At 47.6% G+C, this 14646-nt stretch overlaps 1 protein-coding gene across 2 annotated transcripts in view; it reads left to right on the top strand.

Annotated features, from left to right (window-relative positions):
* Positions 1-14646, top strand: part of BCL9 (BCL9 transcription coactivator) — a 102852-nt gene that overhangs the window by 12971 nt on the left and 75235 nt on the right. The window contains exon 1 of one of the 2 annotated variants that reach the window (XM_053931875.1): positions 8142-14308. The exons of the other annotated variant lie outside the window; for it this stretch is intronic. The gene's annotated coding sequence lies outside the window, so the exon portion shown is untranslated. Of the gene's footprint in view, positions 1-8141; positions 14309-14646 lie in introns of those variants that run through there. 2 annotated transcript variants of the gene reach the window in all.

Here is a 14646-nt window from a genome sequence, read left to right as displayed (position 1 = left end):
GGAATTCCTGTAGCACAAACAGTAACTCCATTAGCCAGTCAGCCCCTGCCCTCAGCCATCACATACTGCACAGCTGAGCTACCATTACTGAGTGGTATTTTATCTAATTTTAAGCAGGATTGATGCAAATAGTTCAATGAGCACCTGTGACCTTTGGCGTGTTGAAGAGTTCTTTTGGGTTTTATTTTTCTTTAAAAATATTGTTATTGTTTTAACACTGCACTGCACCCTACAGCAAACCTCCTTATTGTGTGCAGCTATCCTGGGGGTGTGGGTAGTGCTAAGTGCACTGAGAACTGTAACAATAACTGTGTGAGAGTGGCCTGGAGGTTTGGAATTAACCAGGCCATGATGGGACACGATTCTGTTAATCTACTGTGTCATTTGGAATAGAAGGTGACTTGGGCCAACCAACTGAAATGCCTTCAGAGAGTGTTTCTTCACTTTGGGAGAATGTGTGATCATCTGAGATCTGGGTACTCCAGTTCTAGTGGAGATTATCCATTGGGAAAGGACAGTCCATTTTGAAAGTGAAGTGCTGATGGGTCCAGGAATGATAAAATTACCCTTGGACTTTTTTTTTTGTGTGTATGAACTCCTAGAAGTCATCTATGTTGGTATAAATGAGATCATTTGGCCTAATTAGTTCCAAGCTTAATTAGCAGTAATTATCCCAACATGGGAGTAATACTCGAGTAGGAAGTACTGAGTCCTCGATTAGATAGATCTCTAATTGGTGTTACAATATTGTAATTAAAGCATGCTTGTACGCCTCTGCCTCTGCAAGTGATTTGTTTTATGTCTGATTAAGCAGGGAGTCCGGCAGCCTCAAGGAGGCCAGGACATCACCACTGATTGAAACAGTGTATTATTCTTTGTTATAGGAAAGAAATGATGAATCACATGTACTAGGAAACACTGTGGGCCAAATTAGTCCTTTGAGTAATTGCTACTGGAGTTAGGGAAATTACAACAGGGGTAAATTTGGCCTCAAGTGTATCAGCTCTATCTGTGTATCACACAGTTAAACAAATACTCATTTGAATGTGCAGTCTGGCAATTACACCATCAGACAAATGCAAGTGAGTTAATCTGCATTTGCGATCACTGGATTGCAGGGGTGAGTTTACTGCTGGGTGATGGTTATTAGGTTGCACATTCTGCTCAGATTTTGTGGGAAGTGGTGCTGTAGGTCCCAGGATGCAGCTGGCATAGTTTCAGATGACCACTGCTGGCTGCAGTGGCCTCTCCTTGTTGAGGTGAGACCTGGGAGGTACCGCTAGGGCCACCAGGAGCACCTGGCAGCTGGAGGAGATGGACAGACAAGAGTCCTCTTCCAGCAGTGTTACCTTCAGACTGGCTGGTCTGATCTTCCCTAGCAGAAGACCCTTCAGAATATCAGGTAAACATGTTTTTAAAGAAGTTTAAAATGAAGAGAGTGATAATGGCAACTTTCTGAAATTAGTCAGCATCAAAACACGAAAGCTTCCTATGTCTTTTTAAGAAACCACCTCCTTAGGAGTTGGCAAGTGTGCTGCTTTATTACTTATCTGTTCGCTACATGAGTGGGCGACTGTACTTCCTGATTTGGTTCTCCAACATAGAGAGATCATCAGCATAGGTCTGTGGAGGACAGTAACTCCTCGCCTACAGAAAGTAACAAATAGGAATGCATGTATCCTCTGGCTGTCACAAAGGATTTCTAAGCACATTCGAGTCACATCCGAAGTAACACATCATCTTATTTCCATTTTGCAGCTGCAGAAACTGAGGCACAGATCAGTTACTTCTCTTGCTGCAGCTCATGGAGCTGGTGTATGTGGCAGCACCAGGTCTCATCACCTTCTGCTTCACCCACAAAAAAAATCTTTCTTTTCCAGGAGGGAGAGTCCTCCCAGAAGGAAGGAGATGACTTGAGTGAATAAAGTACACAGAATTCTGTTAAAGCAATATTAGGGATAAGAATTTAAACACCCCATACACGGGAATTCAAAGCAAGGGTTTCCATAGCAGCATTGCTTGGCCATATTGTATATACACTGTTTTGCATTGTGCTGGTGATGTCAAAGGCATATTCTAATATCTGTGTGTGCAATATGTCTGAATCAGAGTTGCTATGAAACTTAAGGGAGAATTACACCATGGAGGCATATTCTTGTATGATGTTGGGAGGAAATAACAGAACTAGGTTTTGCTAGGATTTTTCTCCAGAGATATTTTTTCTTAGAAAATTGCTGATTTGCCAGAATTGTTGCTATTTTCAGGAAAAGGTGACTCCAGTTTTGTGTTTCATCTTGGAAAAAAAAAATGAAGAAAAAATTTAAAGCTGTCAAAATGAAACATTTCAATAAGGTAAAATGAAGGTTTGCATTTAATTCATTTAGTCAGTTTCTAGGTAGAAATTTTGAAAACTACTTTTTCGGGTTTTTTTTTTTTTTTAACCTGATCAGCTGTAGAACAGTTATTTGAAATTTCTGAAAATCTGGAAGGAATAAAAAGCTTGTCTTTTCACACTACATAGCCCTGAACTGTCCTGGGAGTGGCAGGTGGCAAGGGAGTGACTGCATCACCCAGCACCGTGTGTGCCTGCCCGGTTGTGTGTTGCAATGGGAGCTGTGGGAGAGGTTTCCCACTGAATATCTCTCTAACTACCTGGTAAAGGCACGTAGCAAAAAAATGCCTGCTCCAAAAACTGCTCCAATCTTTCACAAGGCTCAACTGTCTCTAAAAGCCCCCGGTATCACCTGGGTATCATAAGGTTAAGCCTCTGGACCCGGGAGTGTTTTGGGTGGGAGCCACTGTTTGTCACATCGTTAAACCTCCATTCAGCAGGTGATGGGATCTCCGAGGGGGAGCTGCCGCCTTTCCCTGCCCCACACTGGGGGTCATGGGGCCTGTTCTTCTCACCTCCCCATGCATGGACAAAGAGAGGGCCTCCCGAGTGGCACCACAGCTCTTCCCTGTGCTCATCCCTCTCTGCCCTTCCATGCTCTGAAGCTCTCCTGGGAAGCAGGAGGGATGTTGCACCCTGGGCTGGGAAGGAGTGCTTGCACTCATGGAAAAGCCCTGTGAGTTATTTTGGCATCAGTCTTCCTGCTGGCAGCAATGTTTCCTCACTGCCAGCATTCCCAAATGTTGGTGTAGCCTGTATGCCAACGTCTCCTTTCTCCCTGCCCCCTCATGTTGCAATTGCTAATTTCTGTGCCTGTGCCTGAAGAGCTGTAGTTTAGACTTGCTTTCCCATGCATTGAAGCCATTCTTGTTTAGGGAAGAAACTGCAAAAGGGGTGTGGGAGAGAGAAAAAAAGAAGAGAGATGTTTTTTTTTTTTTTTTTTTTTTCCCTATGTGGCAGTGACGAATGCTGGGTATTAGAGAGACAAGCTGACAAACATCTGAATGAGTGGAAGAGACTTCTAACCCAAAGGGAGGAGTTGTGGTTTAGGTTAAAGCCACAAAGGAAGTGAAGGAGGTTACCACTTTCCTGTCTGTGGGCAGGAGGTTCTCCTTGTGCTCGTTTGAAGGCTTAGCTGTAGCTTATTCTTCCCTAGGAACATGCTCATCTGTGTACTTCTTGAAAGGCAATCGAGCTGGCGTCTGATCTTGGGAGTGACAAACATCCCCTTTATACTCAGAAATCAGCAGGAGCTGGGAGCTAAAGATCTGGGAATCACAGTCTAATTTATGGAGCCAGATATTCTAAAGCATCTTGTTAGGCCATGTGTCTTGGTTGGTGCTAGATCATGTAGTGTTTTTCTCTGTGCTTCTTCCTCTTGCTGATTCCACTTGGATTTTTTGTTGTAAATATCTGTATGTACCTCTGGGGCTTGTTGGCTCCCCACAGGCCTCACTTGTCTCATGTTCCTGAATGATTGGCAAATTGTGTCTCCATTCTGCCTGGATCCAGCAGTCTAGCATGCTGATACAGGACAGATTCGGAATGTCATTGGGTTCCTACCAGCATTGCCTGTGATCAGGATTTTCCTTGATTTTTCTGAGCTTGCTTTTCTTTTAACAGAGCAGAGTGCAGAGGCTTTAGCTGTATGCGGTTGCAAAGTTTGTTGTCTCAGCTCTGCAGCTTCACTCTTCATCTGAGAGAAGAGGGTGAGTGGTTTTAACCCTGGTGTGCTGCAGAAGGCATGCCAGGAGGGAGATGAAAGAATACAGGATTGCTCTTACAAGAGCATGAGCCTTCTCCTGAGTCAGAGGAGCATGGGCACATGAGCCGGCAATCTTAATCCGAGCTATCAAGTGGTGACTGCACAGTTAGAGCCACTGTCAGTGACAGTGACTTCAGTGTGTGCTGCCACTGCCTTCTGATTACTGTGCACTGCTGTACATGAAAAGAGCATCTGAAAGGTGGTCCCTGAAGAGCTGTTTTGTGGTCTCTAACCTTCCATTAATAGCTCACCTTAGACCCTAACTCTGGCCTTGGGATGCAGCAGAGTTATTTCATTTACCAGGTGTGAAAATCATATTTTGCCATGTGAGGTTGGTTGCTCTCTCAGGTGTGTTACAGCAACTGGGTTTTTTTGGTTTTTTTTTTTGGTTTTTTTTTTTGTTTGTTTGTTTGGGTTTTTTAATGCTTTGTTAAAACTACAAGATATCATTAAAGATTTATATGTGGCAAATGTGCCCTTTTTTGCGGAGTGTTTCCTTTTAGAGACCTTCACGGTATTGATTTCAAGTAGATTTTCCTCCTCTGTTTTAAAACATTTCCTTTGCCTATGGATTTTCAGCATTACTCACTGGAGCTGTGTGCAGTACATTCCCCAGACTATACTGTCAAGCCAGAGTCCCCTAGTGCTGCTCTTCAGGGACCACTTCTGAAGCTGGAAAGACCATTCATTTGCTGTGTTCACTCAGTCCTGCGCCACTATCCCGCATCACATCCTTATTACTCCAGGATGTGCATTGTCATCTAACTGAGCCATGGGTCTGCTTTCACTGTGTGCCAGTGGATCCCACACCTAATCTAGCAAGAGCCTTGAGCTGGCCCTTCCTTGGACTGAGCAGTGTTTGGATGTTTTAGATGTAAAGGGAAAACAAGCTGTACGATGGGGAGATGAAGAGACCGGAGTGGTAAGCAGCTGATACTGTAAGATCATTTGTTTTTGGTGTCAGCATTTCATTTCTCAAACTCATCCTTGTGGCCACTAGAGTGGGGAACAGGGATTTCTGTTTGGAGAGGGCAGAGGACTCAGCAGGAAGGCTGAGAGTGCTGGCCCAGCACAGATCCTAGAGGAGCAAGGTACCACTGCCCTTTCGAGGAGTGGGATGATGTCCACCAGCCATTTCTGTGCCCCAGGATAAGGCCTCGGGATCCATGTTCTGCTGGTGGCTGAAACATCTCAGTGAGATCCATCTTTTGGTGGATCGTATCTGTAAGATGCTGAAGACTTGGATTCAGACCTTAAAGCATCTGGCTTATGGAATTTGGCTTTGTTTACTGTAGTGTTATAGCCTTAGGGCCACAGAAAGTGCAGCTTTATTGAAATCATTGGAGTTGTGCTTGCTTATGGCAGCAGGGAGCTGGGGACATGTTTTTTGGGAACATGTTGCCAGGAACATAAACCCTTTTCCTTGGGAGATGCTTTGTAAGGATGACTCAAGTAAATGCCTGGGAAACATTGTCCTAATGGAAACAAGACGTTGGAGTGATCAGGTCTCAGAACAACCCTTATTTCTTCCTCACATCTGTGACTTTCAGAAGCCACCATCCTAAGGCTCAGTTCTTCTCTCCTTCCTCATTATCATCATAGTTGTGAACATCATATACACCACCAAGAGCAGGAATACCCCGGGGAGACTTCAATCTCTGCATATGGGGCAAATAAGGACTTGGAAGAGGAAGCCAGCTGACTTGCATGGGATCCAGGCAGGCTGAAGTTGTGTCACTGGACAGAGCAGCAGCAATCTGTGATCGGATTCTAAAGTGGAAGGTATCTGGGTTTCAGCATTTAAATATTTACAGGAGATTCTTGCTACACTCTTTGATGCTGGATGCTCAAATAAAACCAATTACCAAAAATACACATGATTTCTAAGGACAGTGCACACAGTATTACCTGCATTTCTTGCATGCTGGATGGACTGCTGGCATTAATTTTGTCTTGGTTTGACAGAGAGGGCAGGCAAAAGATGCAGGTTGTGTGTAGGAACAGCCCATGTTGTAAGCAAGTCAAGGCACAGGGAGTGTCCCATCAAGGCTCCGTTACCAAGGCTGGTCCCTTGTACAGTACCAGCTCATATGTTAAATGGATGCTCTGAAATAAAAGGGTATAGGTGGAAAGAAGTATGCTGTCCTAGGCATCTCTCAGGACCTGCGAGGCAGGTATTGTCAGCAGATGTATTCCTGCTGGGGAATAGCCCGGTATGATTTAAAATAAGCTGGCAGATTTTGCGCTCAGATGGATGAGGAACATTCACGCAGTCTGTTATTGCAGTTCAGCTGTGAGAGGCCAGCACCACTAATGGAGAGGGACTAGCAAAATGTTTGGGGAGGAGTATGTCCAGTCATGACATCTGTTGCTAAAGTGGTCCACAGTTTGCACCATAAAAGTGCATAAGTAAAAATGGAAAAGAAAAAAACAAAGCATTTATATAGCTAAGCCAAAACTCTCAAGTGCCCTCTAATAATGAAGAGTCTTGGGTTTGCTGGTGTTGTCCTCTATCATCTAAGACCTTGCAGATCTGAAAGCTGATGATTACTGCAGGAGAAAGTCAGCACCATACTGATGATAAGCCAATGTCTAATCTAAAGAACAAGGGGGGAAATCTTTGTGTTTTCTTTGGAGGCATCTCTCTGTTTTATGTAATTTTGGTACAACACCTGAAAATCTGTGGCTGGTACTTTTGAAATGTATTTCTTTCATCAAAAGCTATTTGAAACAACAGGTTGCACCTATCCATTCAGTCTAAGCTCCCTTGACATTTTTAAATGACAGATAATGAAAACTGTCTTCATTATAACTCAAGCAATTTCATCAGACTGTCACAAGCAAACAATGGCAAACTAAAGACTGAACAACCCTCAACTCTACTCTCCTAGGTACTTGTGTTAGAGTACCTGGAGTCTTTTCAGCTTCTGGGAAATATAAGAGGTGATATGTCTGCTGGGAAGGGTTCTGTGTTTCAAGGCATTAGAGGTCAACAGGAACATGTTAAAATCTGTCTGGGAGCCAGCGGTCAGATGGCATTAAAATGGAGCACAAATGTGAGAATGATCGTGGGTGAGAGACATGGCTTATCTAACTGAGCGCTGAATTCTGCACTGCCTTCAGTTTATGAATGGATTTAAAGCATGGTGCCAAACAGACCATATTGCAGTTGTCTAATCCTTAGGTGACAGAGGCAGGCATGATTGTAGGCAGAGCTGCATCCAAGAGGACTCATCAGAACAGCCCAGTCAGCCTGGCATTATTGCTACCTGATCTGTGGGAATCGGTCCAGGCCCTGGATCTGAACTGCCGCAGGGAAACCTGGTTGAAGGAGCAGCTGTTGAGGTATGGTACTGGCTTATCTTCCCCTGCCTGTCTCTCCCCAGCCAACATTGCTGCAGGCTTGCCTGGGCTGAGCATCAGTCACCCAGGTCCTTCCCCCCTTGCCCAACCCCCCACTCCCCAAATGTATAAACTTAACCAAGCTACCCCCCACAGTTAGATTAGAGGGAGAGTGGGAGCAGAAAGGGCATTTCACAGTAAAACATAATTTCTACAAGATGGCCACAGTACAGGAGACGCCAGCACCAGGGAGTGAATTATAGGGGTCCGGAGAAGAGAGAGGCTGTGGCAGAAAGAGGGTTGTTATTGGAGGACACAGGGAGGAAAATGATGGAGATAGAGGGTGTAGATAAATAGTTAGAAATGGCTGCAGCAGTGTGATTTGGAAGGAAAATCAGTCACTACTTTAGTCACCAGTGGTGATCAGTTTAGGGAGCTGAGTGGTAAATTACAGGCAGGTTAGGACTCCAAGAACACCCGTGACCCTGTGAAATGCTGGAGAGAAAAAAGTTGCAGTAACAGTGAGTAAGACTCAGATCTCATCTAACTGAGCATGAGTATCTCAAGGTGAAATAGCAGAAGGAGAGGAGGCGGGAATATTGATTTCTGCCTTGCAAAACAGACAACAACGCCTACTTTTTCATAGCAAGAATTTAACCATTCGCTTTAATGGGCCAGTCTGCAGTACAGTGGGGGCTTGGTTTCTTTTGCACAGTCTAGAGGGGAATTCACGCTGAAGTTGTTTATATTTTTTGTAGCCTTGAAGGAGAGACATAAGCAAAATTTTACCCTCAAACAACTCTGTGCTGCCTGTAAGGGCAGCCTGAGTGGAATCTGTCCATGTTGCTGGCCTGTTGTGCAGCAGGCGGGTACCCTGAGCAGCTGGATGCTGGAGGAGCAGTGCTGGAAGGCACAAAAAGCCCGTTATGTCAGGAGAGCTGTTGTATGTGTTGGCGACAGATGACTTCTTCTGTCTGTCTGAGGGCAGACTTAGCCTCCTATTTATCCTGTGAGGAGGATGCTTCTAATGAGAGGTGCTTTCTTCATCTGGTCCTGGCTTTCTCAGAAATGTTGCTTTGGGAATGAAATTTTGTTTGCTCGGTTTTACACCATGGAGGTGCACATGCATGCCCCAGAGCTGTGGGCAGGCAGCACAGAGAACGTGGCTGTGTAAGGGGGCTTGGTGGCTTGTACCAGGCTCAGCAGGTGGCTGAAAGGAAGCAGGAGGTGAGTTTGGCAATTTTGTGAGCTGCTGCCATGTCTGTTCTCATTGATGTCAAAGATGGCCATACACATACAAAGGGAGTGTAAAGTCATGGCTGAGAATCTTAAAAGGCTCAAGGGTCAGGCAATTCCAAAGGCAAATTCTCCTGGCAGCACCACAGCACTCAGTGTGTGTTAGCAGTTCCCTGTAAAGCATGGGGACCATGTGGTGGAAGCAGTATTCCTGTGCAATCATTGGTTCTGAAGTCTTCTCTGTGCCAAAATTTCCCACCTTTGTTTGGTATGAATTCATATTTTTCCATGTGTTGCATGAGCATATGCTCCCCCAGATTCTGTTTACCTGATTTCCCTTCTGAATCTGTATCTGTTCTCTCCCTCGTTTTCTTCTACCTGTGTTTTTTTAATCATAGGAGATAGAGATGAGCATTTATCTCTATGGCTGCATGATATTTGCCTCATACCTGCTTATTGACTTGAGAAAAGACTTTCTAAATAGGGCAAGAGCGTCCTGCAACTGGAATCTTTTAATACACGGGATTTGTTCATCACATCAGAGTTTTTGATGGGAGATAATGTCTTCAAGTGGGGCAGATCAACTAGAAGTCTCTGTGGATGTCCAGAAGGATATTTTAACCACAGGCACAGTCCCATGTTCCAGCCTAAACCTGATTAAGGCTCAGATTGTTTGGGTGTTTGCGTGAACAGGAAAACACCACATCAACTGTTTCTCTCTTTTCAGTGCAGACAGGAAAGCGAGAGCAGGGCCTTTCTTGCCCAGGTGAATTTGCCTTCATCTGCACACTGTTGCCTTGGGGTGATGTGCAGCCAGTGCTGGTCAAATCCATCAGCCAGTCTCGTTCCCAGCTCAGCTCCATGCCCTGCGCAGCCAGCTGGATAGTAGTCATTGCTGTAGGTGACTTACAGGTAGTTTTTTTCACCAGCACTGGGGACAGAGGTGGGGTTTGCATATGTGTGTGTTTTGGGGGGATGTGTGTGACTGTATGTGGATATTGACATTGGTATAGGTAGAGAGGCATTTCCCTCCTCTGGGAGGCTGTGAAGTCCCACCCACGATGGGATGCAGAGGGACTGTCCACACAAAATATGTTAAAAATATTCTCTGATGGTTTGCAGGATGGAGGCTCAGCAAAACTGGAGACTCGGGTTAATGTCTAATACTAAAAGAAACTGAACAGAAAGAAAGCCACAACAATCTCTCCCCCTCCCCCAGGCCTGATTTCCTAATCTTTTAGGAATGATTTACAATAAATAAAAGATTTTTTGAAATAAGTTTTTTTTTTTTTTTTCCAAGTTAACAATAGATGTTAAAGTACCCCTCCCTGTGGTCCTTTCCCATTTCTTTCACACTGTCCAGCTTTAGACTTCATCTTGCAGCAAGATTCATGAAGGCAACTCCCCTGTGCCCATGCAGAGAGATCACGGCGGTATGCAAACCATAATCACCTGGATTCCTTACAGAAATGGGTTGTTTCCTTTCGAGAAGGCTCATTAGAGCATGCAGCAGTGTAAACCTGAAAGCTTGTAAGAAAATGGTTTCATAGAGACTGATCTCTCTTGTCCCACAGCTCCTCTGATCATTTACACGGGAGCACAAAAGAGGGCAAAAACCCGCCAAACCTAAAGCAAACAAACAAAGCAAAACATCCACCTAATGGTGTGTGTTCTAATTTCCAACAGTGATGGTGTTTTACACCCACTTTGTGCAGGTGTACACGAATGCGGGTCGGGAAGCAGTGTAGAGAGCAAAGCTCTTAAGGAGTTAGTGGAGCTTCCCTGCTGGAAGGTTATAATCGCACTGAAAGAGGGAAATCTTGCCTCGGTAGACGGGAAATATGTGATGCAATTTCAGCACAGAGTTGCTAGAGATAGAATAGCCCATAAACTAAAAAAAAAATAAATTGTAGGGAACACGTTGCATGGCCCAAATGTGCCATGTCGAAGCTAATAGCAAGGGATCCTGTGACTGCAGGAGCAGCAATGTACTGGCTACATGGTGCATGGTGTTGACATCCTTTACCTGCAAGGAGAAGTGCCCGTCCGTGATTCTGGGTGTAGGGACTGTTGGCATATTCTTCCTACTGCTGACAGCTTTCCTTGAGGCAAGGTTTTTTAAACAGTATTGATTGAAAAGGCCCAACCTACTGTTGTATTTGAGGTGAAAGTGTTTCACGTGGAATGACTGTGTGTGTGGCTGGAGAAGGCTCCACTTTGGAGAGTTGATGGTGAGGAGCAGGGTGTGACTTCAGAAAAGGGTAATGTCTCCAGCCTTGACATGCTGAGGATCCATGTCTCCGTTTCACCTTCCCTCAGTCCCATCTTCAAAAGTTCCTGTTTCTCAGATGTTTCCACCTCCTCCAGTTGTGCCAGTTCAGCTGCTTGTGGGGATGAAATCTACATCAGGGCTTGTCTGGTGTTAAGGTTTTGTTCTTGTTAGTAGGGCTTTTAAAAAAACGTTGGGTCATTTAAACAGCTCACCTATGCATGTAGCTACATAAATAGTTTAACTGGCACAAGTGAGCGGCAATAACTGAGAGAGCATGGCAGGATCCTCTAAAACTGGGTCTGCTGCAGATGGAACAGTGAAACAGAGCCACAGCCCTACACGCTCTCAATGTTATTTGCATGAGTAGCTCCATTGTGCTTCAGTGGGACTCTACTTACACATGTAAAATTAAGTGTTTGCAGGGCCAGGCCCTTGAAGAGAATAAAAGCCGCGATCGGGGTGTGCCATGCTCTGAACCATGTGCAGAAAGTGTCATGCAAATGTATTTTGCTGGCTGGGCTATCTTGTCTGGTCTGTCTGCTCTGAAGAACCAGAGCTCCTGTGGCAGCTTTCCTTAGGCTTGGTTTGCTCTAATGGAAGAGGGCCCTGCTTTTGAATAGACGGGCTGATCTCCTGCCCTCGCTGCAGACAGGGAGTTGTGAGGAAAGCGTACACAGTGTGGTGAGAGCTGTAATGCTTCCAAGATGTTCTTGGATTTGCCGGAGTGCTCTAAAGAGTCGGGACAGCTGGTTTCTCTGGGGCAGCTTTTATGAGCTTGGCCAAGGAGGGCAAGGCCCCAATACAGGGGGCTGTTCTCGAGGCTGGTGGGGACAGTCCCACCACATCTGGGGCTCTGCTACCTGAAATCCCGACTTACAACCAGTTAGGATCGTTTTGGAGACTGTTGTTGTCAGTTCCCATGGTAAAACCCTTCAAGGACAGCCTTGGGAATTCACTGCTGTGGCAGATTCCCAAAGGTGGTGGGTGAAGCTGCAACTTAACTCTTGCGAGTGAAGCAAATCACCTTGATCGCTGCTCTCTGGAGCCCCAAAGAGAGGAAGGAAGAGACTTAAAGCCGTTGAAGGGGAGAGGCTTGGTGTGGTTATTTGAGACCGCTGCCTGCAGAGTTGCACAGTCATTTATAACTGTTTGAAATGTGGGGGGATGGGGTCGGGGGGATGGGAGGGGAGTCGGAGGAACCACAGCATCTGCAAACTAGTAGCATTTTGCGCTCGTTTTACCCGGTCTAACTCCTAAAGGGACCAGACAGCGAAGTACTGGGTCGGAGGAGGGAGAACAAAAAAGGCAGTTCGCTAACTCCTTGTATTTTATCACCGCTGTTGCATGTGTCGGGATTTGAGGCACAGGGTAGGATTTTCAAAGGTACATTTGGAAAACGGAAGTTGGGTGCCTGGCTTCCTTAGGCTCCTTAGAAAAATCCCAGCCTCTGCTGCCCAGGGCAAACAACTTCCTTTTAAGCAAAGCACGATGGGTTCCTGGTGTCGGTGAGAGTGGGACTGGGTCTTCTGTCGGAAGCACTGTGAGGTACATTCTCTTCCTTGCACCATGCTGGGCTGCCTGGCCGGCATGGTGGGATGCGTGAAGGACAGGAGGAATTGCGGATGTTGCATTAAAAGAGACACGTATCAATGTATAAATGGGCGAAGTTTAAACATCACTTAAAGGAGCATGTGGAACCGATGGCAGCAAAGGTGGTGGTTCCAGTTTCACGGACACTTCAGCTGTAGAAGGTGCTGGCCGCCATCACTGGAAAGATGCAGGTGGGGCTGGCGACATTGGGTGGAAGGACTTGTCAGAGATCAATTTCCACCTTCGGGTCGGGTCGTGGATCCTGGGAACTTGTAGCCCCAGGGACTTGTCTAGAAAAGGTGTCAGTGGGCTGAAAGTCTGTCCAGCGGGAAGTGCTTCGGATCTCGGGTCTGCAAACCAGAAGGGACTGAAACCCCACTGTTAAGAAGTATCTCCCTGAAGGAAGAGTATCTATTTGGGGTAAGAGGTGATAATTAGATACTGTTGCAATGCTCAGGAAGCTGTGAAGAGTTCTCCAGCAGTGTTTGCGAGTGACCAAGGACAAGGGAAGGAGAAGAGAGGGACAAAAAGAGAAAAAGGGATTGAGGGCTGAGCAAAGAGAGGAGGTGGTTTTATCTGCCAAGAGCAACGCCCAGCGTGAATGTTGCGCTAAAAGGGTCTTCTTCCAAAGACTTGAGTTACTTAAAAGTGGGAGTTGGACAAAGAATGGGTCGTTTGAGGATAAAAGGGGAGGGAGGACACTGCATTTCTGTTCCCTGATGTTGTATTGGCTAAACAGGTTATTCAGGCAGCGCGGATAAGCAAAACTGATCCGCTGACTTTCTCTGTTCGGCTGCATCGGTGTGCCACCGGTGGCTTGGAAACCTCTTCCTTACGGCCACGAGATCGCCCATTTTAAGAACATTTTGTGGAAGGTGAAGGATTAGTGGATTTTGAAAGCCGTCTTTTCACAGAGTAAGTCTCAGACTGAAAAGGGCGGGGGATTGCTAAAAATTTTCAAAACTCTTCACTGCCAGTTTGAAACCAAACTACATTGATGTCTAATCCCCCAAACACGGAGCATTTGTCCAGGATGGGGCCCTTGAGCATTTTTAGGAGTTGATAGGTTGTGTCTGTTTGCCATTACTGCCTGGTCCCTCCCTGTTCAGTTCCAGGCTTCTGCTTATCCCGGCGCTTTCTCTCATCAGAATAAAGCCCCCAGGTCACTCGGCGGGTGGGCAGTCGGGGTGCCCAGCCCCCGGGGAGGAGGGACGCTCTTCTCCTCCGCAAACTCCCCTCCGCTCTCATCCCGCATTCTTCAGAAACGTGCGGAAGGGACATGTGCCAGCGGCCCGGGCCGCTCCACGATGGTCCAGCGGCTCCCCCGGCCGTGCCATCGGGCTGGCGGCGATTCCCGGTGGCCGCCTGGGGTCCCCAGGGCGCGTGGACTCCCCCTCGCGGGGGGGGGGGGGGAGGCTGAGGCGGGGGTACCACGGCACCGGGGTGGGCCTGGGCAGGCCGGTGCCGAGGAGGGCGGGCAGGGCAGCAGACTGGGGCCGGGCGGCGCCATCCCCTATCCCGCATCCCGTATCCCGCATCCCTCCGGGGCGCCGCGCGCGCTGCCCCTCAGGGGCCCCGCGCGCCGTTTCCGTTAAGGGGGTGCCGCCGTTGGGGGGGGGGGGGGGGGGGGGGGGCGGGCCCCCCGCGCGCGCCGCCTCAGGGGGGAGCGCCAGGGCCCCTCCCCGGCCCCACCGGGGGCGCCTCCCCTGCGGTACCTGGCGGGCACCCGGGAGCGCGGGGAGAGCCCTTCCCGCCGCCCGGGGAACCGGGGGACTGAGGGCTACTCTCGGCGCCCGATTCGGCGGAGGGGGAGTTTGGGGTGGAGGGGGGGGATGGCGGAGGGGAGGCGGCCCCTTTAAGAAGAGCCCAGGGCGCGCGGTCTCTTTAAAAGGGGAGAAGGGGGCGTGGCCGCCGCGGGGCGGGGGCAGGGCTATGTTAATGAAGGGGCGGGGCCGCGAGGGCGAGGGGAGCCTGTCTCTTTAAGAGCCCGGCTGGTACCACCGTGCGGCGAAGGGGGAAGGGCCGCAGTCCCCTCCCTCCGGCCGGGGA

Source organism: Vidua chalybeata, chromosome 2 (assembly GCF_026979565.1).
Source record: "Vidua chalybeata isolate OUT-0048 chromosome 2, bVidCha1 merged haplotype, whole genome shotgun sequence".
Classification (NCBI taxonomy): domain Eukaryota; kingdom Metazoa; phylum Chordata; class Aves; order Passeriformes; family Viduidae; genus Vidua; species Vidua chalybeata.
This window is presented reverse-complemented; position numbering and strand designations above follow the sequence as displayed.